This window comes from Oryctolagus cuniculus, chromosome 13 (assembly GCF_964237555.1).
Source record: "Oryctolagus cuniculus chromosome 13, mOryCun1.1, whole genome shotgun sequence".
Taxonomy (NCBI): domain Eukaryota; kingdom Metazoa; phylum Chordata; class Mammalia; order Lagomorpha; family Leporidae; genus Oryctolagus; species Oryctolagus cuniculus.
The window spans coordinates 70,579,335-70,606,058 of NC_091444.1; the positions used below are offsets into that span (position 1 = coordinate 70,579,335).

A 26,724-nucleotide genomic window follows, 5' to 3' on the forward strand; every position below is an offset into this window, starting at 1 on the left:
CTCTCTCTGCCTCTCCTTCTATCTCTGTGTAACTCTTTCAAATAAATAAATAAGTATTTTTTTAAATAAGAAGTAAACGACACATCAAACACTTGGTACAGTGCTTGGAGCACGCAATACACTGTAGCTACTTGTCATCATCATCATTTATGTCAATGGAACAGATTTACAACACAGTAGGAGCTCAGAAACAGCTAGAAGGCTGGCATCCACAACAGCCCTGATTATCTGCAAAGCGGGATGAGAGAGTCCAGGAGAGAAGCCAAGAGGCCGGCGCACAGCATCGTACATCGCCCAAGGGCTCTGCAGCACACACTTCCCGGGGACTCCGGGCTCAGCACTCCATGGTACCTGCAAGCCAGGCTTCCAGCTCCACAGGACCCCCACACACTCTGAGTTCTAATGCATCTAGGGGGGTTGGAGCCCCAGAAAATGAAAGTGTCCCTCATTTCATTGCTAAAATAAGGGTGGGCAGTCTTGAGGAGATGCCTGCAAAGACAGGACCAGAAGCCTGCAGGGTAAAAGGCCATGCATAGGGCATAATGGACAGCTGCCAGCCACTGCAGGGAAAACTGCTGGTGGGGATTCACAGGAAGAAAAAGTGGTGCCACGGGGCATAGGTACCCAGAACTCCAGCACTAAGGACAGAGCACGCTGGAAGAATCCACTCCCCAAAACAGCTCCGGCAAGGCCTTGATCAAGACATGTAGGGCCTTCTTCCAGGTCATAGGAAATGTATTATGAAAAAACTAGGCATGTATTTCAAAAAAGTTTGCATCAACATAAACTTGTATTTTCATTCCATTGTTCTGCTTTCTTGAAGCCCCCCCATATCTGAGAGTGAACGCACTATGCTGTTCACAACGTGCATTCCTTTGATGCCACACTTTACTCCAATCTGAGCATTCCAGAACCTAAGGCAGAAAAGGTAGAGAGCGAAGCTTCCTGCTGAGATTGGGGGCCAGCCAGTGGGGGGCTACTCAGAGCAGAGGTGCAGTGCCTAATCCTGAATTCAACTTCCAAGTCAAGCACAAAAATAGGTGGAAATGCTTATATCATTTAATACCAAATTATTCCCCTACTGTTCATCTGTCACCTTTGAAAAACACCACAAACATATTAGTTTCCACTACAGATTCCCAAAATAGAAAGTCCTTATATGACAGGACTTTTTGTCAAGAAATACAACCACCTTCTCCAAATAAGAATATAAATTCACACTAATTACACAGTATCTTCAGTTCATCTTCCAGCTCCATTCTATAGTCACGTTGTAATTATCTTTACCCTGCAGATCATGGGTAAGGAGGCCCTTCCCTGTTTTGGAGAAATAAATGCACATCCTCTGGTCTCCCAGCTCCCTCCCATTTGCCAACCAACCTAGTTGACAGTTATCTGGTCACCCAAGCTAACGTTTCTCTCTTGCACATTTTAGGATCTTTTCTTTATGTTTCACTGTGGTAAGTTTAATTACCACGTGTCGTGGTGAGGATCTCTTTTGGTCATGTTTATTGGGGGTTCTATGAGCTTCCTGTACTAGGATATCTCTGTCCTTCTCCAAACCTGGAAAGTTCTCTGCTAGTATCTCACTAAAAAGGCCTTCCAATTCTTTCTCTCTCTCCATGCCTTCAGGAACTCCTAGAACTCGAATGTTGGTTTTTTTAATAGTATCCTGTAGATTCCCAACAATATTTTTCAGGTTTCTAATTTCCTCTTCTTTTCTTTGGTTTGACTGTATGTTTTCCTGTGCTCTATCTTCTAAGTCCGATATTCTCTCTTCTGCTTCACCCATTCTGTTTTTAAGGCTTTCTAATGTGTTTGTCATTTGATCTATTGAGCTCTTCATTTCATTTTGATTTCTCTTGACTATTACACTTTCCTGTTCTACTAGTTTCTGAGTTTCATTTTGACTCTTCCTTAAAATTTCATTTTCACGAGAAAGATTTTCAATCTTGTCCATTAAGGATTTCTGTAGTTCAAGGATTTGCTTTTGAAAACTTCTAAATGTTCTTATCATAAATTTTTTGAAATCCGTATCTTGCATTTCTTCTATCTCATCATCTTCATACTCTTGGCTTGGGGTGTTTTGCTTATTTGGAGGCATCATAGTGTCATCGTTGATCTTGCTCCCTCTATTTCTGTGTTTGTTACTCGGCATAGTTAATTCTTCTTGCGTCACTGTGCGCTTTTTTTTTTCTTTTCTTTTTTTTTTTTTTTATACTGTGTCCATGTTAAGTGGACTGCCTGCTGTTGGAGGAGCCTTGGAGGCTTGAGATGGGTGGGGCCTGAGAGCTCTGCCTGGTTCTTCCAGGTTAAGGGTCAGATTACTCTCAGAGGATCTCCAATCAGACTCACAGCTGACTTCTCATCAGAAACCCTACAAGCTAGGAGGGAATGGCGAGACATAGCACAGGTGCTAAGAGAGAAAAATTGCCAGCCCAGAATATTATATCCTGCCAAGCTCTCATTTGTGAATGAAGGTGAAATAAAGACCTTTCATAGCAAACAGAAATTGAAAGACTTTGTGGCCACTCGTCCGGCCCTGCAAAAGATACTTAAAGATGTGCTACACTCAGAAACACAGAAACATGGCCATCAATATGAAAGAAGGGAAAGGAAGAACACCTACCAGTAAAAGAGCATGGGAAGCTCAAAGCATATACTAGAAAATATTTCCGGGAAAATGGCAGGGCAAAGTCACTACGTATCAATTGTCACATTGAACATTAATGGTCTGAATTCTTCAGTTAAAAGACACCGTTTAGCTGACTGGCTCACAGAACACAACCCAACTTATTTGTTGCCTACAAGAAACACATCTCTCTAACAAAGAGGCATGCAGACTGAAAGTGAAAGGTTGGAAAAAGATATTCCATGCCAACAGAAACCAAAAAAAAGCAGGTGTAGCCATATTAATATCAGACAAAATAAACTTTAATACAAAAACTGTTAAGAGAGACAAAGAGGGACACTATATAATGATTAAGGGTTCAATTCAACAGGAAGATGTAACTATTATAAATGTATATGCACCTAATTACAGGGCACCGGTCTATTTAAAAGATATGTTAAGGGACTTAAAGGGAGATTTAGATTCCAATACAATAGTACTGGGGGACTTCAATACTCCACTCTCAGAAATAGACAGATCATCCGGACAGAAGATCAACAAGGAAACAGCAGATTTAATTGACACTATTGCCCAAATGGATCTAACAGATATCTACAGAACTTTCAACCCTACATCTACAGACTTCACATTCTTCTCAGCAGCGCATGGAACCTTCTCTAGGATTGATCACATACTAGGCCATAAAGCAAGTCTCAGCAAATTTAAAAGAATTAGAATCATACCATGCAGCTTCTCAGACCACAGCGGGATGAAGCTGGAAATTAGCAACTCAGGAAACCCCAGAAAGTATGCAAACACATGGAGACTGAACAACATGCTCCTGAATGAACACTGGGTCATTCAAGAAATCAAAAGAGAAATCAAAAACTTTCTGGAAGTAAATGAAGACAACAACACAACATATCAAAACTTATGGGATACAGCAAAAGCAGTATTGAGAGGCAAATTTATAGCAATAGGTGCCTATATCAAGAAATTGGAAAGGTACCAAATAAATGAGCTTTCAGCGCACCTCAAGGACCTAGAAAAACTGCAGCAAACCAAACCCAAATCTAGTAGGAGAAGAGAAATAATTAAAACCAGAGAAGAAATTAACAGGATTGAATCCAAAAAAACATTACAAAAAATCAGCCAAGCGAGAAGCTGGTTTTTTGAAAAAATAAACAAAATTGACACCCCATTGGCCCAACTAACTAAAAAAAGAAGAGAAAAGACCCAAATCAATAAAATCAGAGATGGTCACCCAAGCTAGAACGCTGACACTCACGCCAGGCCTTTCTCTCTCCTTCATGTATCATGGCCAAGTAGAAACTCAGAAAGTCCCATAACTTCTGCTTCCTACCCTGCTCAAATCAATACTACAGTCCCCATGCCTCCCTCTCTCTTCAGCTCTTCAGCACACCATGGCCATCACCTCCTGCTTAGAACATGTCCACTGTGCTTCCAATTAAACACAAGAGGAGCTGCAGATCCAGTCCTAAAATGCAATCCAGAGATCCACCTCTAATACCACACTCTGTGATTCACTGGACACGGCAGTAAAGGAAGGGGCAGGAGACAGTGATATCCACAGTTATGAACGACCTATACGAGAGGACTCCAAAACCCTCATGTAAAATGGAGTTGAAAGATAAGTTTAGGGGATGGGTGCTGTGGCTCAGTGGGGTAAATAAACCGGTAAATAAACCAATGCTTGCAACACCAGCAGCCTGTATCAGAGTGCAGTTAGAGTCCTGACTGCTCTGCATCTGATCCAGCTTCCTACTAACCTGCCTCAGAAGTCCCTGGACCCTGCCACCCATAATGGAGACCCTGATGGAGTTCCTGGTTCCTGTCTTTCACCTAGCCCAGTCCTGGCTGTCATGGCCATTTGGGGAGTGAACCAGCAGATGGAAGATCATCTCTCTCCCTCTCTCAGTCATTCTGCCTTTCCAATACAACAATAATTTTTTAAGTAAGTTTCTTTTGGCACAAAAATTTGAAAACCACATATAGTTTTTTTCATAAAAAGTGTTTTCTGTAAACTTTTTGAGGACTCTTAGTAGTTCCCAAAAGTAGCAGTCCTCATGGGTTATTCAAAGGACAATAAGAAGGAATTCAAACAGGTGTTTGTATAATCATGTTCATTATAGCTTTATTCACCATAGCCAAAATATCAAAGCAATTCAAGTGTCCAGAGACAGACAAATGGATAAGCAAATGTGGTACATACATACAGTGGGTTATCAGTCAATAAAAAAGGAAGAAAATTCTCATGGGTGCTACAGCATGGATGAAACCTGATGACATACTAAGTGTAATGAGCCAGAAACAAAAAGACACATAGATTCCACTTACAGGACGTCCCTAAAGCAATGAAAATCACAGAGACAGAAAGTACAGCGATGGGTGCCAGGGGCTGTTATTTAGAGGATGCAAGATGAGAAGAGTCTGAAAGATGCACAGTAGTGACAGTTACACAGCAACCTAGATGTAATCAATGCCACGAAACTGTACCTTTAAGAATGGTTACGATGGCAACGCTTCTGCAGTGTGGATCTGACCACAATGTTAAAAATTGTTAAAATTCAAAAACCTTCAAGAAAGAGGTACTAGTCAGTGAGATGGTGTCACAGGCCAGCCCAATGCTTCCTTCCCTCCCTCTCCCCCACTGACTCCCCAATGGCACTATTAGTGGAACCACCAGCTTCCCACCAGACCCGCAGCAGAAGGGAAGTGCAAAGGGACTCTAAACCATGCAAGCCCATTTATTCTTTAATTCAAACATTAAACTGCATTAGCATATAGGGCATGTTTTGTTATAAACCAATGTGGACTGAAAAACAGGTTCCAGGGCCAGACATTTGGCACGGTGGCTAAGATGCCACTTGGGACGCCTGCAGCCCATATGGGAGTGCCTGGGTTTGATCAGCTTCCTGCTAATGCACACCCTGTGAAGCAGCAGGTGATGGATCAAGTAGTTGGGTCCCTGTCACCCACAGAGAGACACAGCTTGAGTTCTAGGTTCCTGAACGCCACCTGGTCCTGGCTATTAGTAGGCATTTAGGGGCAGGATCAGTAAACACAAAATCTCCCCATTTCTCTTGTCTCTCTGCTTTTCAAATAAAATGAAAATGTATAATAAGAATAGATTCTAGAACTGTCGTTTTGGTATACCTAATTCTGAGACAGAGGTTCTAAAAGAATGTTCTACCAGGTTCCATCAAAAAAAAAATACACAAGGAGAATTCTAAGCAGTCCCCTCTGGCTCAAGTCTCCATCCTGCCTCCAAGGATAAAGGATAACCTTAACACATTTCAGAGCCTTTTCCCCACTACCTAACACCTGTCCATGGCTCCTCAAAGCCAGCTGGATAAAGTCCAACTCTGGAGTGTGAGAGGCAGCAGGCTGGAAGACTAGGAAAGCCCACTCAGCCATCTGGTCTCCCAGACCCAACTCCCTGGGCCTGGACCTCAGCTCTACCCTCTGCTGCTCAGTGACTTCATGTGAATCTCAGCCTCTCTAGGCTCAGCTTTTCATCTGTAAAATGGAGACAATTGTGATTCTTCCCTCTTAGAGTTGCTATGAGGATTAAATCAAAGAATATCTATAAAATGCTCAGATGGTATCTTGCACATAAAAAGGAGCATGAAAGGACTGACTAATTATTTTCATATACAAGAATCTTCACGATGTGGCTGGCCACAGCCTACTTTTTCCCAGTGCATTTTCTGCCTCTTGATTCCACCCCGGCATCTTTGCTAGCCTTTCTGCAACAACATGCCATAGTCTATGCCTTCAACTTCTGCACCTGTTGCTTATCTGACCTGGCATGCCCTCCTCCTTCCTGTCCCCCACATTGGCCTAGCGAATGCCACAGCTACATCTGTCCACCAGCAATGGCCTTCCTGACTCTGGTCAGAATTACACTCCCTGTCCTCTGTGTCTCCCTTGACTCTCACTCACTAGTGGAGCAATCCGCTCCTTGGATACCCGTCTGTTTGCCTGGCACCCTAATTAAGGAGCAGTGAGCTCTTGGAAGGCAGGAATAGTGTTTCTCACCCCTGTCCACTCAGCCTCAAGAGAAGGCCTGGCAGGTGGAAGATGTTCAGTTAAAACTGGCTGGCTGGCTGGCTGGCTGGAGGAGTGGGCAGATGTACAGACAGATGGATGAACAAATGGACAAATGGATGGGTGGGTGGGTGGATGGATAGATGGAAGGATGAATGATAGATGAAGGATGGATGAATGGACAAATGGATGGATTATGAACGGATGGATGGACAGATGGATGATGGATAGATGGATCGATTGACAGGTGCTTAACATAAAATGAGATTGCCTGAGCCTAAAGTGAGAGAGAGGAAAGAGTAAAGAACAACCTGACACATGAGACTCTCTCCAGGGAGGAAGGATGGGTGAGCTTCAGTGAGGGGAAACAGAGCAGGTTTTTAACCACAGGAAGAAAGAAAACACACAAGGAGGAGCAATCAGTGACTTTGCACACAGACCACCTGAGGTTCATGGGGCTCACCTGGCTGAACTACCAATGCATGTGATACATTTAGACATGAACAGACAGACAATGGGTGCAGAGAACATGTCATCTGTATCACACACTCCTGGAAGCGCAGTGAAGTAGGTTATGGTTTACTCCATACTGGCCGAAGGAGGAGGAGAAGGAGGGCAAAGACATCTCAGATTGCATAGGGAGCCTCAGCCATGTTCAGAAAGGTGTATTCCTTTATGTAGCACTGGCAGTGAAGAAGATACCTGATACCACTCAGCAGGTGAGGAGATGGGTAGGAACTGACAGAGGCAACAGGGTGCTCTGCCCTGCCTTGCTTGATTTGGGTGCACTGTGAGCTGCAGAGCCCTCCACCAGAAACCTGGTGGCCAGAGTAGCTCCTGACCAGTTAATCCTCAGACGGTGGCTGCAGAGCTGTGACTGCAAGACACAGGACACATTTCACGCTGTCGTCCGACATGCAAAGTTGACCCCACCCTGGTCACTAAAAACACAGGGTTACCATCTTTTTCATTCATGCATTTGAAAGGCAGAAAGACCTGGGGCTCCCATCCAGTGGCCCATTCCCCAGATGCCAGCAATGGCTGCAATTCAATCCAGGTGTCCCATGTGGGCGGCAGGAACCCAGACATTGGAGTTGTCACTGCTGCCTACCAGGGTGCATGTTCACCGGCCTCTGACAGGTGTCAAGCTCAGGCACTGTGATTTGGGATGTGGATGTGTTCATTGCAATGCCCAACCCAGCTTCACCCTCTTGAGTGAGCTGCTGTTTTGCAGCCAGCTGGCAACCCTGAGAACACACGGGGGCCTCAGGCCCAGAAGTAAAGGTGCAGGAGAACCTTAAGGGAAGCAGCTCCCTTGGAACCCAGGCACACAGGTCCAGACCAGCACCCACTTCCCACTTTGAAACTGGGGTTCGCTCATCTCCAGTAGAGCTGCAAGTCCATACTGGCAAACAAGAGAGTGGAATGAGAAAGAAGCATGGAGAAAAGCAACATGGGAAAAACGCACAAGGGAGAAAAGAGGAAAGGACCACGAGAGTTAGATGAGAAGGTGCTGGTGGCATTCAGGCAAGGACAAGGAGTCAACCAAGACCTGGAACAGAGCCTCGCACACACAGGGTACCGTACTTTAATACGGGGGTGGCATACTGTGGGCCAGGAAGCCCACTCTGAGCCAAGGTGTTTTGGGATTCAAAGGCATACAAAGCATTTTGGGGGAAGGACTGACAATACAGAACAATGCCCAAGATATGCCATTAGTGGGAAATGGGAGAAACAAGCAATATGAAAACAACCATATAATTATTGTACACAGAATAAGCCTGGGTAGCAGAAGTAGAACCTATGTTTGCATTGCTCTTCAGGTCTTCACACTCACAAGTCATATAAAGAAAAAGTAGCATGTTTCTTTCAATTACTTTTTTTTTTTTAATTTGAGAGGCCAAGACACCAGACAGAGCTCCCATCTGCTGGCCCACAACCAGGAGCCAGGAACAAAACACAGGGCTCCCACAAGGGTGGCAGGAACCCAGTGACTTGAGCCATCACCACTGCCACCAAGGGCAGAGCCAGCAGCAGGAGCAGGAGCTAGGGATTGAATCCAGGCACTGCAGTGCGAAATGCAAGCATCCTAACCTCGAGGTTAAACACCTGCTCCGATGCCCCCTCGATTTGCAAAAGCACATCTCTATGTACCACAGAGCAAGTCAAAGTTTTCAAAAGCACAATAGAAAACCACTACGAAATCTGGGATCAGGCAGAGACCTGGCTATGTTAATATAATAGTGCATATTCGGGACTGAAGGCACTAACGATCAAACTCCGCACTAACGGGAATCTCTCAGACATATTTTCAGATCTGAAGTACAAATCAAACAAAAGCCCACTGTCTGTCTGGTTTTCATCCATTTATATAAATATCAGAATAGGCCCTAAAGAAAATGTTCTATACTTAAGAAGAATAACCTAGTAAATCAAAAAGCAATGACAGGAAATAAACAATTTGCCAGGAGTAAAAAGGCCCTAAAAGAACTGATTATATGCAATGACTTAAAAGAATAATTGAACGCGTGTATTTTCCAACTCCCTTGAAAGGGTCATTTCAACAAAATTACTCTCCAAGTAAAATATAACGTTATTTTCTCCAGAAGGTGCAAATTCTAAAACTTAAAGCCTTACAAAATCATATTGTACTCTAAGCACGTCTGAAAAACCATTTTTTATTCTATGAGCTTTCCCTGGGAATAAGTTCCGAGGGATTCCACCTCCCAAGCTCCTGTAATGTAGTTATGTGTTTATAAATTAGTAACTCCTGCAAAAGCTGTGTCTTCCTATTTTTCACATCCATGGCACATTGTCACAAACCAAGGAAGGGAATGCAATGCAAGTGTCGCCTCCCTCGCCTATGCCCTGTGGAAGCAATCGACACAGTGCTGACCCCACCCCCTCCCCAAAAGGTAGGCTTAGCTCAGAGGAAAGGGCTAACTCCACAAGTGACATGTATGGGCCCGAATCCAGATGTTTTCCAAGTCTCCATGCAAACGGGGGAGGGACGGAGGAAGTGCCTGGTAACCTCGAATGCCAGATTTAGCTCAGGAGCCTGACAATGCTCAGTGGATTCTCTCCCCCTAAATAGAAGCTAGGCCATGCCCCCACGCCGAGGAGCTCCTGTAGGCTCAGCAGGCAGTGGGCTTCAAGGGTCCCGGAACGCAGCCAGCTCCCTGCTCTGCACAGCACTGGCCCTCTCCTCCCCTGGCCCCAGGAGGAGTTCACTGAACTTCCGCCAGCATTAATTACCCACTTTCCAGGGCGGGATGCTGTGTGGGCCGTGGAGGGCAGCTGAGATTTGGGACTGGGGAGAGGCTGCTAAATAATGAATAAAAAGCAGCACCACGGGTCCTCCAATGCCTCATTATGGGCTTGCCTGAATCCGATGAGAAAGGCATCCCATGAAAGGAAAGGGTGACAAAGGACAATTCTCAAACCTTCCAGAAATTCCGGTGCAGAAGGCGGAGGAGTGTGGTCTGGGATTTGGGTGCAGCCCAGGCTTTGGGCCCCTGGAGCCTGGAGGACCCCTCCATGTTCCCAGCACATGGGCTGGAAGCTGAGGGGGCACACAGCTGGGGTGGGGAGATGGGTCCTGGGCCAGGCCCCTCACTGGGCTGACGCACCTTTCCCTACTCCCACCACGTGCCCCCTGGGAAAATCCCTCTGCCCCCACTGAGGCCTCTCCCAATCCACACTCACGTCTCCTCTGCTACCAAAACCAACCTCAGCTCAAGGACACCCGGAAAGTTCTGGTCCCACACTTCGGTCCCAGGAGTCCACCTGACACCATTTCCCCAGTCACACCATATCATTTTAAAATCATTTCCAGGGGCTGGCACTGTGGCGCAGCAGGTTAATGCCCTGGCCTGAAGTGCTGGCATCCCATATGGGCACCTGATTGAGACCCGGCTGCTCCACTTCCAATCTAGCTCTCTGCTATGGCCTGGGAAAGCAGTAGGAGATGGCCCAAGTCCTTGGGCCCCTACACCCGCATGGGAGACCCAGAGGAAGCTCCTGGCTCCCGGCTTCAGATTTGCACAGCTCCAGCTGTTGCGTCCAATTAGGGAGTGAACCATTAGATGGAAGACCTCTCTCTCTCTCTCTCTCTCTCTCTCTCTCTCTCTCTCTCTCTCGCCTCTCCTCTCTCTGTGTAACTCTGACTTTCAAATAAATAATAATAATAAAATAAAATCACTTCAAAAACATCTGAAAAAATATCAGTGAGTTGCAGTGGGGTTAAGCTGCCTCTTGTTGGGAGTCCTGGCTGTTCTGCTCCCAATCCAGTTTCCTGCTAACACCGTTGGGAAGGCAGCAGAAGATAGCACAAGTGCTTGGGCCCCTGCACTCCCGTGGGAAGCCTGGAGTTCCTGGTCCCTGGTTTCTTTGGCATGGTCCAGCCCTACATTTAGAAAGTGAACCAGAGGATGGAAGATTCTCTCTCCCCCGCCCCACTCTCTCTCCTTCTTCTCCCACTGTCCCCCATCATGCTTTCAAGTAAATGAATAAATAAATCCTTTTTTTAAACCAGTGGATTGTAGCCATGTCAAAATGCTGCTTGTGACATTGTAACTATAAATTTGCAAGGTGTTACTACTGGGGAAATTAAGTAAAGGATACAGGTCTCTTTATTACTCCTTACAAATTGATGCAAATCTGTAATTATCTCAATAACCATATCCACTGAAATACTCTAAGAACCCAGTTGTTAAGTTTCATGTGGACTTAGGGGTGGTCATACAAACTGGGCCTGGCCTCTATGTATCTGCATTTCACTTGTTAATATAAATACCATCTCTACCATGTGCCATGCCACACATTGCAATCTATCTCAGCTGATGTTCTAGGAAAATGGGCCATGATGGGAGAAAAGTTATTTAAATGGCCTTGTATAACTGACAATTTCATTTTTTGAACACAGGATAAAATGTTTAGACTAAACAGCCACCGTGTCTGGCTTGGAACATGCCTCAGGTAACAACAACAACTCAGTTCCCTGAGTCCCGACTGCACAGAGAACATGAAGGCATACACCCCCCACCAACCCTCAAGATTCAGTACACATGGAAACATGAGAGCATCTTTCCAGTCTTCTGCTCTCCAGGCACTGAGGGGTGCTCTGGTTTGAATACTAGGCTGCGTGTCCCCCAAAAGGCCCACATGTTAGAGGATTGGTCCCCAAACTCTTGTGTTCACAGTTGATGGAATAAAGGTGGAGACTACAGCCGACTGGTGTCTGAAGGTAGAGGTGTTTGGATTGGATTCAGTGGCGAGGGTGGAGTCTGTGGTGAGAGGCACATGATCACGGGGGATGTGCATGCTCTCTCTGCCTGGCACTCTGCTTCCTGGTTCCCATGGCATTCCTCCTCTGCACCAGCTCTGTCATCCAGCACCCTCATCAGACACCAGACCAATGGGCCTCCCGACCTTCACCGGGAGCCTCCAAATCCAAGAGCCAAAATAAACCTTCTTCCTTCCTCGGTAGCTCCTCCTGGGTATCTGTCCTGATCGAAACCTCACACTAAGAACTGGTTTCCCAAGGGTGGGGAGAGCCAGAACTTCACTGTGCAAATAAGGGCAACCTCACGACACTTGTTTTGCTCCAAAAATGAGCGACCAATACCTTGTATGCCTTTTAGCTGGAAAGTTCCAGAGATCTTCAACAAGAAAATGTGCTCCGAGCTATGACAACTCCTGTGACACGTTGCCTCATTCAGCAGCTATTTATTTGTCAGGGTCAGATGTGGCTCTCAATGAGCTTGTGAACAGCCCTGTGTGGCTGCCATGGCGACCTTCCACTAACTCAGAAGGACCAAAGACACATTTCCCCCCACACACGGATCTTTCTCAAGTGGCAGGAGCCTAAAGGAGGGACAGCCGTCCCCAACATTTAAATGCTGGTTGGATTCATCCAAGCATTGTCTCATCTCCTACGTACAATATCAATATCCAAAATATGAAAATTTATTCATCTCATTGTCTGTATCTGAAAGGCAGACAGAGAAACAGGGATAGACTTCATCCACTGGTTCACTCCCTAAATGCTCACAACAAGCCAGGGTTAGCCCAGGCTGAAGCCAAGAATCAGGAACTCCAGTTGGGTCTCCCATGTGGATGGCAAGAGGCCAAGCACTTGAGCCATCACCTGCTGTCTCCCGGGGTTGGGGAGGGGAGGTCACGTCAGCAGGAAGCTGGATCAGAAGTGGAGACAGGACTCAATCCCAGGCAACTGATACGGGATGCAGACACCCCAAGTGGCAGCTTAACCTGCTGTACCCCAACACCCACCTTCAACCTTTATTTTCTAAATCAAGAAACTGATGCTCTCTCTCTCAAATACCTGCAATTGTTGGTTACTCCAACACTGCTAGCCTAAAATTATTTCAGCCTTCTCCTGGCTTTCTCCTGTTTACCACCAAAAGGTAGGCAAGTTTTTTAAAAACAATAGTATGCATCATCAGTCACAGAGAAGAAGCTTAAGTCCAGCTCCAGTTCTCAATGGTGACCTTGCCTTTGGCCTCCCTGAAGTGCTCCCTCTCTTCTTATCTAATATGGGAGTAACACCATACCGAGGTACCCAGTGCAATAACCTGGATAAAACACACAGCCATTGCTCAAATGCATCACCTCACTGAAGTGTGTTCAATGTTTATTTTAAAACTAAGATAGACTTGGCAGAAATAACAACGAACAATCAAAGTAAAATTTCTGGATTATTGGGGATCTTTATTATCTGCAAAACTCCCCCACACTCATGGATAACTGAGGGTTGTCTAGAACCAGTGATTGCTATAGAAATGCCCAGATGAGCTGGATTTTTTTTTAGTTGTCATTGTCTGAGTTGGCAAAGAAGAAATGCCAACCCCACTATCTTATCCCTCAACGAGAAGAAACCCACTGCTAAACCTCCGCACGTGGCTGAAATTCACGGAACTCCCGAAGACTTGATGGGTGGTGGATAGACCCTAGTCTTCGCCTCCCTTCCCACTGGATTTCCACCTGGTGGCTCTAAATGCAGACACAGAATTCGGGACCAAAGATTTCCTGCCTGGGGGCCTGAATGGCGCCTGGGTATAGGTGTGCTGTGGAATCTAACACTCTGCTTGAGACAACCGCCTTAGGAACCATATGTAAAAATTCAAGAAACACCAAATACAACAATTTGTAATTGGGATGACTGTGACCCCTTTTCTGCCTTGTTTGATAACAGCCACTAACGCTAAGTTCTCAGATCGCAGTTCCTGTGTCAGGGGTTGGTGAAGCCACAAGCCCCAGCAGTCTCCCTGGAGCCCCGGTCTGGGGAGCACCAGCAGCTGCTGGGGTTCGTTTGTCCCTCCCCTCTGAGTGCGGTGGGGGAAGGCTGAGAAGCCACCAAGGGCGGGGAGAGATCTACAGAACACCAGCTGCCAAGACCCAGGGAAGAGTGTCGGCTCACACCATCTTCCTTGGTTGAATAGTCACTGAACAGCCATGGGAAGAAGAGGGAACAAAACAGCCGGGGACTTAGATCACTGCTGTGAGATCCAGACTCACCAGTTTCTCAGGCCCCAGCCAAGCATTTCCCTCACCTTCTTCAAGTCGCCAGCCCCAGGAGAAGAAAGAGCTCCAGGAAGTGGCAGTGACAGCACAGCAGCGGCCACACAGGTGAGAGAACCAGCGGATGCCGACGGCCACAGATTACACAGGCCTGACTGCTGAAAAACTAAACTTCTGAACTACAAATAATCAAGCTAGTAACTACTCTACACCCAGGCACTCAACACATGAAGCCATCTCTGTAGAAATGGGAAGAAGCTCTTGGAGCTTATTCTCATTCTCCAACTACAGTAGTCAGGACCCAAGTCTGCTCTTCTCTGTCTTGGTCTCCAGACACGATGGCCAGCAGCTGTTTGCCTGGGAGGATTCTGCCCACAGATGCTTGTTCCCCAGTGTGGTAGCCCTTCCCTCTCCCCGACCCAATCCAAATGTGCCTCATCTATGCTGTTCTCTCCTGTGAGCCAGCTTCCAACACTGCTGCAGCCGACATGGCCTCCACTACCTTTTCTGGGCAGAAAAGAGCTCCAGGGCCAGTGCTGTGGTGCAGTAGGTTAATCCTCCACCTGCGATGCCAGAATCCCATATGGACACTGGTTCATGTCCCAGCTGCTCCTCTTCCAATCCAGCTCTCTGCTATGGCCTGGGAAAGCAGTAGAAGATGGCCCAAGTGCTTGGGTCCCTGCACCCACATGGGAGACCCAGAAGAAGCTCCTGGCTCCTAGCTTCAGATGGGCCCAGCTCCAGCCACTGCTGTCATTTGGGGAGTGAACCAGCAGATGAAGGACTTTTCTGTCTCTCCCTCTCACTCTCTGTAACTCTACCTCTCAGATAAATAAAAGCTTTAAAAATTTTTTAAAAAAGAAAAAGAAACAAGCACTCTGGACTTAACCCAGCCCGCTGAGCCGGTGACATGGGGACTCAGACCCTTCTGGTGCTGAACAGCACGTACTACCCAAGGCAGCACGATGATCAGTGTTTCTTCATCATCGCTAACATTGTCATCATATCTTACACCATTTCAACCGGCCTGCCTTGAGACTCACCAACACAGGCAAATGCTAACAAGCACTTATGAGAAGGGAGGGAAAAAAAAAAAACCTCAATGGTCCAGAAATATAAACTGTCCATTCAGTACAATATGCACGTAAAGACTGCTAATTGTCCATAAAGACGGCAGGATTGGGGCTCGGACAGAACACTAAAACCACCATGAACACACGCACTCCTGTTTTCACTGCCTCTCAGAGTGAGGGATCTTGCTGGGGCAGAGGCAGCGTCAGCAGGGAACATGGTGCTGAGGTGGATTCCAGAAAACGGGGTTCCCCATGTATTTAGAAAGCAGGGAACAGCTCCCAGGAAAAGGGGTCTTTGGTTTCTGTGATGAGTAACAAATTTCTCCCTCCCGGGAGGGGTGGCAAAACACCACGGACTCTGCTCCACGCAGGGAGGATACAGTCGCAGAGGAAGAACTGTGGTTATAAGAGAACTGAAGCGCCTCCAGGCCGTTACACACCTTTTGGGGCTCCTTGCTCGGGTAGCGCCTCCTGGCTAAATCATAACCCCAGGGATGAGCCCACCTCTGCTGTGTTTCCACTGTCCTTTCTTACCCTTGCTGCCTGTCGCACTCCCTCTCTGCAAAAGGGAATTCAGAACAAAAGCCAACAGCAGCAACCCAGGACCCCCTCACAGCGTCCAGGCCCCCTGCTACGTCCTCAAGTGCAGTTGCTGCAAGCAACTTCTTTGCAAGGCTGCCTTCCTCTGTGACCGACAGTGAACTACATGTGCACAGTACCAGCACGGCAGTCCAGCTCTGACTCCCGCGGCCAGGCCCAGCAGTGGTGCCTGACACTCCTACGAGGCCCACGAAGGAAGCAGAGTGGAAAGAGCCTGTTGCAGCCATTGCCCACCCTTTTTCCTTATCTGCCAGGAAGCAAGGATCACACCTTCCCAAGTTCACCCTGAGATCAGAGAGAACAAACCCAACAAAGTTCTCCAACAGCAGCCCTCAAAGATGCCCCGAGTCCCTTAGGCCAGCTGAGGACTGGACATACCACAACAAGCTTGCATTACCACCGTTTTTGCACATTTCCTAGGACATCAGTGAATTCTGGGGAATCCTGTAACATCTCCTTACTAGGTTGTAGGACAGAGTTTACTGTGATTATGAAATACAAAACTGCATAACTCTTTTGTTATTTGAGAGGCAGAGTTACAGAGAGAGGGAAAGAGAGAAGTCTTCCATCCGCTGATTCACTCCCCAAATGGCTGCAACAGCCCAAGCTGGGCTGAATTGAAGCCAGCAGCCAGTAGCTTCCTCTGGGTCTCTCACACAGGTGTAGTGGCCCAATCATTTGGGTCATCCTCTGCTGTTTTCCCAGGCATATTAGCAGGAAGCTGGATAGGAGGAGGAGCAGTCAGGACATGAACCAGCACCACTATGGGATGCCAGTACCGCAGGTGGAGGCTTAGCCCACAATACCACAGAGCTTGCCCCGGCTGCTTATTTTTTTATATATATACTTAAAACATGATTTTGCACTGTGGCTCACTTGGTTAATCCTCTGCTTGCGGCGCCAACATCCCATATGGGTGCCGGGTTCTAGTCCCGGTTGCCCCTCTTCTAGTCCAGCTCTCTGCTGTGGCCTGGGAGGGCAGTGGAGGATGGCCTGAGTGCTTGGGCCCCTGCACCCCATGGGAGACCAGGAAGAAGCACCTGGCTCCTGGCTTCGGATCAGCGCAGCACCGGCTGTAGCAGCCATTTGGGGAATAAACCAACGGAAGGAAGATCTTTCTCTGTCTCTCTCTCTCACTGTCTACAACTCTACCTGTCAAATAAAAAAAAAAAAAAAAACACCATGATTTTGGTGTCTTCTTAACTACATACATCTAGGACTGGCTCTGTATCAGACAGAGCTCGCTTGGATGGACTGTCTGCAAAACCCCAGTCTCCCAAGCCTGACTGCCCAGCCTATGCTCTGTCTCCTTCTTTCTCTGAGTCAAACCTGCTGGGGCTGCAGACCCGGACCTGCACGGTGCACCTGGCTTCTCTCTATGGCTCTGACCTGTGTCTCTTTCTCTCTGTTGAGTTTCACCATAATTTCACTGAACTGAAAACCACAGAGAAAAAAATTCTCTTTTAAAAAAAAGCTTCATCACAGAAATGCTTTAAAATAACCATATTAATCTTGCACCTGACTCAGAAACTATGAAGATGAAATCTACTGATAAAAGACCAGAAAAAGAACAAATGAATACACACAAGAGAAATATGCTTCCGGTATCTCCATGTGACTTTCAGGCAACACTGCCATGCGGACACAAGGAACTGAACGAGGGCCCCGCGGCTGATCCTATGTGGACAGCGTTGTTCGCAAAGGCAACACAAATGAATAGGCCAAGTTTATCAGCAATTAACTCCTGCTCCTGACCTCAGCGTGGACTCCTCCCCCCACCCCCAGCCTTCAGACACCTGAACCTCCTCTTCTTCACCCATCACCTGTTTGTCCCTTAGAGAATGCCATCTCCACCAAGGCATGGACTTGCACCTTTCCCTCGGTGGCTGTATCCTTGGCACCTAATATGGCATCTGGCACAGGGTGAGGGGGATCAGCAGGCAACTGATGAGTGAATGACTGACTGAAAGGCTGAATGACTTAGCTTCTGAGAGAAGAAGTGGAAGAGGTCGCCTCAGTCCTTCACTGTGCACCCAGTCATCCTGGCTTTCCACCGCGGGCTCTTCGTCTAGTTCAATGCCGAGGGCCTGTCCTGATGGATTCCTGTGTATTGATCAACTGCTTTTTCCATGATTTCAAAGTCAGTACGGGGAGGGCATGTGGCAGAGCAGTTTTGGAGTGCCTGGGTTGGAACCCTAGCTCCCGGAATTCCTGCTTCGTGTTACTGCACACCCTGGGAGTACTGGGGAATGCACACTGAGTTCTGAGCTCCAGGCTTCAGCCCCAGCTGTCGCGGGTATTTGAGGAGTGAACCAGAGGATGGAAGAGCTCTCTGCTGATGTGCCTTTCTGCCTCTCAAATTAAATAGAAATGAATGCATAAACAAGTGTTTTAAGCCAACACAAAATAAAAAGACCTGTGCAAAGGGTCATTGCTACACCCATTCACAATCACTGCCTTCCCCTCTGTCAACCACAGACATTCTCGTTCGTGCCGTATTTATCTTTCCAGTGTTTCCTAATGCAAACACAAGTGAACTCACACATGTATTTTCATATCTCCATCTTTCTTACGCAAAGGCTGGCATAATCTCAACACCATCCATCCTTTCCTTTGCCCCCCCAGCCATGTACCTGGAGATCTTTCCCCGCTTTGCCACACAGCTCTCCATGGTCCTCCTCCCCCCGGCCACAAAGCATCCTGCTGCAGACACACACCATCATCCGCTTAACTACTCTCCCACTGACTGGCGCTCACTGGGTAGCTCCCGACACTGGGTGCTACACACTACGCTTCAACGATAACCTTGTGCAAAGGTCATTTTGTCACTCATATGAACACAAAAGAGGACTGCTGGGTCAAAGAAAGGACCAATGTGTCTGCAGGGCTGGGTCACATGTACGGTTGCTCAACAGTTTTTTTTTTTTTTTTTTTTTTTTTTTTGGACAGGCAGAGTGGATAGTGAGAGAGAGAGACAGAGAGAAAGGTCTTCCTTTTGCCGTTGGTTCACCCTCCAATGACTGCCGTGGCTGGCGCACCGCGCTGATCTGAAGCCAGGAGCCAGGTGTTTCTCCTGGTCTCCCATGCGGGTGCAGGGCCCAAGCACTTGGGCCATCCTCCACTGCCTTCCCGGGCCACAGCAGAGAGCTGGCCTGGAAGAGGAGCAACCGGGACAGAATCCGGCGCCCCGACCGGGACTAGAACCCAGTGTGCCGGCGCCGCTAGGTGGAGGATTAGCCTAGTGAGCCGCGGCGCCAGCCTCTCAACACTATTGCTAGGGGGCCAGGCAGGATAAGGAAAGGTTGATTGATGGGTGCTAAGTTATCGTTACATGGGAGAAAGAAGTTCTGGGGTTCTATCGCACATCGGGATGAGTACAGATAACAATAATGTATTGTATTTTCTTTCGAAAGCTAAAACAAAGGATTCTGAATGCATTCACCATGAAGAAATGACAGATGTTGGAGGAGATGGATTTACCTACCCTGATTTGAACATTACAATCTATATACATGCATTAAAACAGCTCATCATATCCCATACATTTACATGATATTTTTATCAGTTACAAATTTCAAATGCCATAAAGAAATAGTGATTCCTTAAATGCACGTGTGTGGTACACATCCTAGAATTTATTCCATTCTCCCCAAAGAAACTGCTAACCTATTTCTCTATTTTCATAAACACAGATTCTTCTGAAATTTTAATCATCACAACATTCCCCAATGGTGGTCTGAGTTCAGCTTCCCTATTCTATTTGCATCCATCAGTTTTCTTAGGATAAAAAATTTCCCCTCCAGCAACCTATCAGAGGAAAACCACCTAGAAACCTATAAATATTGGAGGAATTAAACTTTTATACAAGTAGGAAAATATTCTAAATCAACAGCGAATTTTTTAACCACAATCCACAAACTGACATGGAGATAAATACATAATGAATATTTTAAAATCATCCTCGTTGCAACTCAAGGGATCCCCAAAAGCAGTTTCTATTCTCAGAGTGGTAATTCATGACTTTTCCACAGTGCACATCCATAATTAGGAAAATGATGCCTCCTTGCAGAAGTAACAGAGAGGTTCTCTCCCACCCTTTCTGGAGAAGGCACAAGGAAAAAAGACATGCTCACGCGAGAACCTCCACTTTCGAGAAGCCACTCTCTGCCTCTGCACGCAGGAAGCACAGAAGCAACGGGCTGCTTTCACACCAAACTGGATTCACTAAATGCAGGTCATACGAGACCAAACCCATGTTTCTGTTTGGTACGCTTTGGCGCCACACGTTCACTTTCCTTTAAGCTCATCTGGCATGGGCAGCCTGATATTCCCCATGTGCTGGCTAACGTAAGCTTCAAATCTCAAATCCAGGGGCTCGGGCACACTTAGTGACCTTAATAACACACACTCCAAACACCAAAGACATGTATCACAATGTTTTAGTTACTGTATCTTAATAGCCCCAAACTAGAAACAACCAAATGTTCATTAACTATAAAAAGGATACTTAAACTTTCTCTTTATTTTTTTCCAATATTTTATTTATTTGAAGGGCTGAATTAGAGAAAGAGAGAGAGAGACAGATCTTCCATCCGCTGATTCATTCCCCATATGGTTACAACAGCCAGGGCTGGGCCAAACTGAAGCCAGGAGCCAGGAGCTCCATCCAGATCTCCAACGGGGGCGGCAGGAGCCCAAGCACTTGGGCCATCTTCCACTGCTTTTCCCAGGCCATCAGCAGGGAGCTGGATCGGAAGCGGGGCAGCCAGGACACAAACCAGCACCCAAATGGGATGCCAGCATTGAAGGCAGCAGCTTTACCTGCTACGCCACCATGCCGATCTCCTCAGTTTTTATTTTTTTATTTTTGTAAAGATTCATCTGCTTTGAAAGAGTTACGCAGAGAGAAAAAGATTTTGCATCCACTGTTTCAGTCCCCAAATAGCCACCAAGACCAGGACTGGACCAGGGCAAATCCAGTAGCCAAGGGCTTCTAAGTCTCCCACATGAGTGGCAGGGGCCCAGGGACTCAGCCACATTCTTCTGCTTTCCCAGGTGCATTACCAGGGAGCTCAATGAGAAGTGAAGCAGCCAGGATTTTAACAGAACCAGCGCCCATATGGGATGCTGGCATTACACACTGCCAAGCCCCTTAAACTCTTCATGGAACAGACAACTCCACAGCAATGAGAAGAAATGAATGTTTGTGTATACCACAGATAAATCTCAAAAAAAAAAAAAAGTCTGACTCCATTTGTGTGGAATTTAAGGCAGATGATTTGAGATTTGTGAACTTCATCGTACGCAACTTCCATCTCAGCATCCTGGGCTGGCTGACTAGCATTCAGAGGTGGCAACTAGAAGCACTCCTGCAGGACACACGTCAGAAATGTCTTTTCCTTGACGAAACTGGTGGCTTGCTAGTTAGCATGATGAATTAGGAATGGGGTAAAACACTTAGCTAGCTAATCCTTGTCCTTGCATCCAGTAAAAGACACACCCAGCAAGGCAAGGCCTACTGCCTGGTCTTTACGCTTGAGGCCTAAAAAGATCCAGCCCTTGTCTGGAAGGAGTTTGGCCGCCTGGTGCCTATTACAAGGATAACCAAATTCTGCTTTGGAAACACTAGCAAACAGGGGCCAGCAGTGCAGCATAGCTGGTTAAGCGGCCACCATCTACAATGCCAGCATCCCATTTTGGATTTTCAGTTTGAGTCCCAGCTGCTCCACTCCTAACCCAGTTCCCTGCTAATGCTCCTGATAAAAGTAGTGGAAGATGACCCAAGTGCTTGGATCCCCACACCCACATGCGAAATCCAGAGTTCCAGGATATCAGCTTTAGCCTGGCCCAGCCCTTGCACTGCGCCCATTTGGGGAGTGAACCAGTGGACAGAAGGTATCTGTGTGTGTGTGTGTGTCTCTGTAACTCTGCCTTTCAGACAAATAAATAAATAAATCTTTAAAAAAAGAAAAAAGGCCGGCGCCGCGGCTCACTAGGCTAATCCTCCGCCTAGCGGCACCGGCACACCGGGTTCTAGTCCCGGTCGGGGCGCCGGATTCTGTCCCGGTTGCCCCTCTTCCAGGCCAGCTCTCTGCTGTGGCCAGGGAGTGCAGTGGAGGATGGCCCAGGTGCTTGGGCCCTGCACCCCACGGGAGAGCAGGAAAAGCACCTGGCTCCTGGCTCCTGCCATCGGATCAGCGTGGTGCGCCGGCCGCAGCGCGCTGGCCGCGGCGGCCATTGGAGGGTGAACCAACGGCAAAGGAAGACCTTTCTCTCTGTCTCTCTCTCTCGCTGTCCACTCTGCCTGTCAAAAAATTAAAAAAAAAAAAAAAAAGAAAAGAAAAGAAAAAAGAAAGCACTGGCAAATCCCCAGAAGCGTCGCTTTTGGCTAAAATGGTCCGAGGCCCACTTGCTAATAATGCTGCCACGTGTTTGCTTAACAGGCATCTTCTACTGAATTTGGCACGGCAAATGCATTGCTTTCATTATGACCAGGCAACAACAATGTAAAAGAACAGTCAACCCTGGCTTACTCACAACTTTTTGGTGCCTGCCATCACTCACTAAAACAACGTTAAGACTGAGTATATGTGGCCAAACTGGATTAATTCACTTCCCAACAGATGTGTAGACCATTACAGCATGGGGATCTGTAGACATGTCATGTGGCAACAAACTTACTCATGATTTCCTTACAAATGAAACGAAGACTGGGGCTAGAGATGAAAAAGTTTGGTAAATGGGTGAACAGCTACACAGCAGTCCCAAAGAAATAAGCCAAGCAGGAGACGAGGGCTTCCGGCAGTGTCCACAGATCCCTGCCCCTGCCGCCTCAACAATTTCACTGGTGACGGGCATACAGAGATAGAGGATATCCTGGATCATCATAGTTGCGAGTGGCCTAAAATTAAACCTGATGAAAGATTCACAATTCTAAAGACCTTGGCAGCCTGGTTCAGTGAACGAGACCCATCAAAATTAAGTGTACAATTAAGGGCACAAAAATTAAGAACTCAGGACAAAAAAAGATAAGGCTCAAATGACAAAGTGTATTACAGGTAAAATGTTAGAGTCTCTGAATAATCCTAAATTTAGGCTCAGTGTGAATCAAAGGTGTGTGGTGGTCACCAAGACTATAATGAATATAGTATATTGCAAATAAAGAGCTTACTTTTTAACATGTAGTGCAAACAGGTATTTGTAGATTCATGTTGATGGCATGATTGTTCACAATAACTGAAAAGCGGAAGCAACCCAAATATCCATTGACACATCAATGGATAAACAAAACACAGAACAGATACACAAGAGAATACTATGCAGTCATTAAAAAGGAAGGAAATTCTTATACCTGGCACAACACAGATGAATCTTGAGGATATTACGCTAAGCAAAATAAGCCAGTGACAAAAGTACAAATATTGGGGCTGGTGTTGTGGCATAGCAGGAAAAGCCACTGCCTGCAATGCTGGCAATCCCATAAGGCAACAGTTCGAGTCCTGGCTGCTCCTCTTCTGATCCAACTCCCTACCAATGGCCTGGGAAAAGTAGAAGATAGGTCTAGTACTTGGGCCCCTGCATCCATGTGGGAGACCTGGAAGAAGCTCCTGGACCAGCTCCAGCCATTATGGCTACCTGAAGAGTGAACCAGCAGATATTTCTCACTATTTCTCTCTCCCTGTCTCTCCCTCTCTCTCTCTGTAACTTTCAAATAAATGATAAATCTTAACAAAAAGGGACAGCTATTGTGTTATTTCACTTAGATGAGGCCTTAGAGCAGTCAGCTTCACAGAGATGAAAGCATTGTGGTGGCTGCCCAGGACTAACGAAAGGAGAAGCAGTTACTGTTCAATGGCGAGAGAGAGTTTCAATTCGGGAAGATGAAAACATTCTGCCGATGGACGGTGGCAATGGTTGTCCAACAGGCAAGCACACTTAATGCCACTCCATTTCAAATAGTTTAAAAGGTAAACCTGGTGTTACATAGATCTCATTATAGTCTTTTACAAATGGCTAGTAAAGAAAATGTAATGCTCTCTTCTGCTCCATTCATTTCAACAAGGATCACTGCTGGGCTCCACGCTCTGCTCTCAGAACACACCTAAAAACAAAGAGCAGTTTCTATGCCAGCACCGTCCACCTAACACAGCTGCTCCACGAGGTAAGGTAGGGCTTCTCCTCCTTCCACACTCACCCCTGTGTCTTCACTGGACTGACTCACTTGCCCAGCCCTTTCTCTCCATGAGGGGACCACCAGCCCCACCACAGGACAAGAGCAGGATGCCAGGCAAATGCTGTCAAGTCTCCCCGCCGCCATCAACACGGCCCTAGTGCCCAGAGTCCAGGGACAGGGGCACCCTCCAGAGGAGCCCAGAATTCCTCTGGACAAGAAATCTCCCAGAAGCCTGAGCTCCTCATCCCACTTCCTCTCCAGCCTCACCTCTAACACACATAAACACACACATCCTCAAGTCTTCGCCCACACACAAGTGACTGATACATTCATTCATTCAACCAACACTCAGGGTTTGGGAGAAGTTTTGAAGATAGTCTTTTAAACCAAATACCCACAGGGCAGGCATTGGTGGTTAAGATGCCACGTGAGTGCCAGTATCCCACATTGTACTGCTTGGGTTTGAGTCCCAAATCTGATTCCAAAATTCAGGTTCCTGCTAATGGCACAACATAGCAGACAGCAGGTGTGGGCTCAAGTATTTGGGTCCCTGCACCAAGTACTTAGGTCCCTGCACCCACAAAGGAGACTCAGACTGTGTTCCCAGCTCCTGGCTTCAGTCTGCAGCCATTTAGAAGTGAACCAAGAGATGGAAAACATCTCTCTCTCCCTCGCTCTCTTGCTCTCACTCTCTCTCACTCCCAAATAAAAACAATTTTTTAAAGAATGATTTACCTGTTCAAGGTGTGCCAATAAAATGAATGATACTTGGTATTTATGGAACGTATTTCTCTCATTCCTCTCAATGAATTAGTCTATGAAGCTAAGAACAGGAAAGGAGCTGCCCTGGGGAGGGGAGCCTCAGGTGTGCCATGGGGACAGCAGATCTCAGGTGGCAGTAAGCATGAGTGAGGAATGGCTGTCCCCACTCCCAATGTCCCTGTCTTTATGTCTGAACATTCCTGCTCCTGCTCCCTCCCATCCTCGCTAGGGCGAGGCGAGGGAGTCACCTGGCCAGCCAGGTGAGGCTGCAGCAGGAGGCACAGGGAAGCCCAGAGGTTCTCTCTCTCCTTCAGACCAGGCAGTTAGGGTGAGATTCTGTCTGATTCTGAGCTTCCAAATTAGGAAACCCTTTATTGCCATATACCGTGGTTCTCCAATTTAAGCCTTTATAGGGAATAAAATCAGTATTTTGATGTCTGTTGGCCTCACTTCCCAACTGGTTCAGAGAATAAGTGGGAAAGAATGTTTTCTAATGGGCTGTTGGCACCAAGACCCTCCTAGCAAGTGGCCTGAGGCTCAACCAGGTGGGAAGACGGAGCCGATTCTCAGTGCAGAACCTGCGGGATGCAGAGAACGGGCTAGGGACATCCTGGCCTGCAGCACCTGACATCTGCCAGGCACAGCATGACTTTAAACCCTTCTTTTACTCTGGAATGAGGAGTTTCCTAGACGAGCCTAGGAGTGAGGCTCCTTAAAGAAAACACCAGAGTCTCAATTAACAGAACAGAACGAAATCCAAAGGGCTGTCAAGGTCCCTGCAACACGAAGTAGCTTCATGAACATTTATGGAGACCACAAAATACATGCCCCCGCACCTGCCAGGCCTCTCCTCTCTGACCCAAGCAGCAGACTTGCCTCAGCTTCCCCGTCTGCAAGACAAGTCCTGTCTGAGACCACCACGGACCTGTCCCTGGTGGGTTCCTCTGAGCACATGACTCCCAAGTCTCATTTCATCTTGCCATTCAGCCACTGTTTATGTCTCTAAAGCTTGAAGAAATAAGTGAACAAAGCAGCATTTCCTAAAAGCATTACACATGAAACCCAAGCTTCCAGGAACCATAGCGATAACCGAGTTAGTTCTGCATTCTTATTTCTCTGAAGAAGCAACTGCGGTACTATAAATCTGGCATGTGATGCACCTGCAACTAGAGAAATCTGGATATGAAGCAGATACTGGAAGATACTAAAAACTGCCATTATTCCTGTTAATTGTGATATCACTTTGGCGATAAAGGAAAACTATCTCTTTTTTTAAGATTTATTTATTTATTTGAAAGAGTTACACAGAGGGAGGAGAGGCACAGAGAGAGAAAGAGAAGTCTTCCATCCACTGGTTCACTCCCAAGTTGGCCGTGACAGCCGGAGCTTTGCTGATCCGAAGCCAGGAGCCAGGAGCTTCCCGCAGGTCTCCCACGCAGGTGCAGGGGCCCAAGGACTTGGGCCATCTTCTACTGCCCTCCCAGGCCTTAGCAGAGAGCGGGATAGGAAGTGGAAAAGCAACTGGGACTCGAATCAGCAGCTACATGGAATGCCGGCACTGCAGGTGATGGCTTTATCCACTATGCCACAGCGCCAGCCACGAAAACTACCTATCTTCCACCTTTCCTTATTTTGTTTCCTGGGTGTGCAGGCAGAGGCCCATACTATTCATATTATTAGAGGCAGAATGCCAGTAAGTCTTTTTTACATTTTTTATACCTGAAGGTATGGCTGTATATACTGAAGGTATGATTGATAAATATAGTGTATACTTAGGGAACACAATCTAATGTGATCCATATGCATTGTGAAGTGACTACAACAGTCACTGGTAACTAACATCCCATCACCTGAATCACTTCCATGCAGTGTGTGTGTGTGTGTGTGTGTGTGTG

The 26,724-nt window shown here is 46.9% G+C and overlaps 1 protein-coding gene, 1 long non-coding RNA gene and 1 other non-coding gene across 9 annotated transcripts in view; all 3 read right to left on the reverse strand.

Annotated features, from left to right (window-relative positions):
* CAMK1D (calcium/calmodulin dependent protein kinase ID) overlaps window positions 1–26,724 on the reverse strand; it is a 464,674-nt gene that overhangs the window by 350,372 nt on the left and 87,578 nt on the right. The gene's annotated exons all lie outside the window — the stretch shown is intronic.
* Window positions 1–26,724, reverse strand: part of LOC138845003 (uncharacterized) — a 113,216-nt gene continuing 86,492 nt past the window's right edge. For both annotated transcript variants that reach the window (XR_011381568.1, XR_011381567.1), the window contains exon 2: window positions 1–26,724. This exon is cut by the window's right edge and continues 18,660 nt beyond it. This is a non-coding gene — a long non-coding RNA (uncharacterized lncRNA).
* Window positions 19,456–19,584, reverse strand: LOC127483632 (U6atac minor spliceosomal RNA). The gene has a single exon (XR_007910070.1). It is a non-coding gene; the product is annotated as a U6atac minor spliceosomal RNA (small nuclear RNA).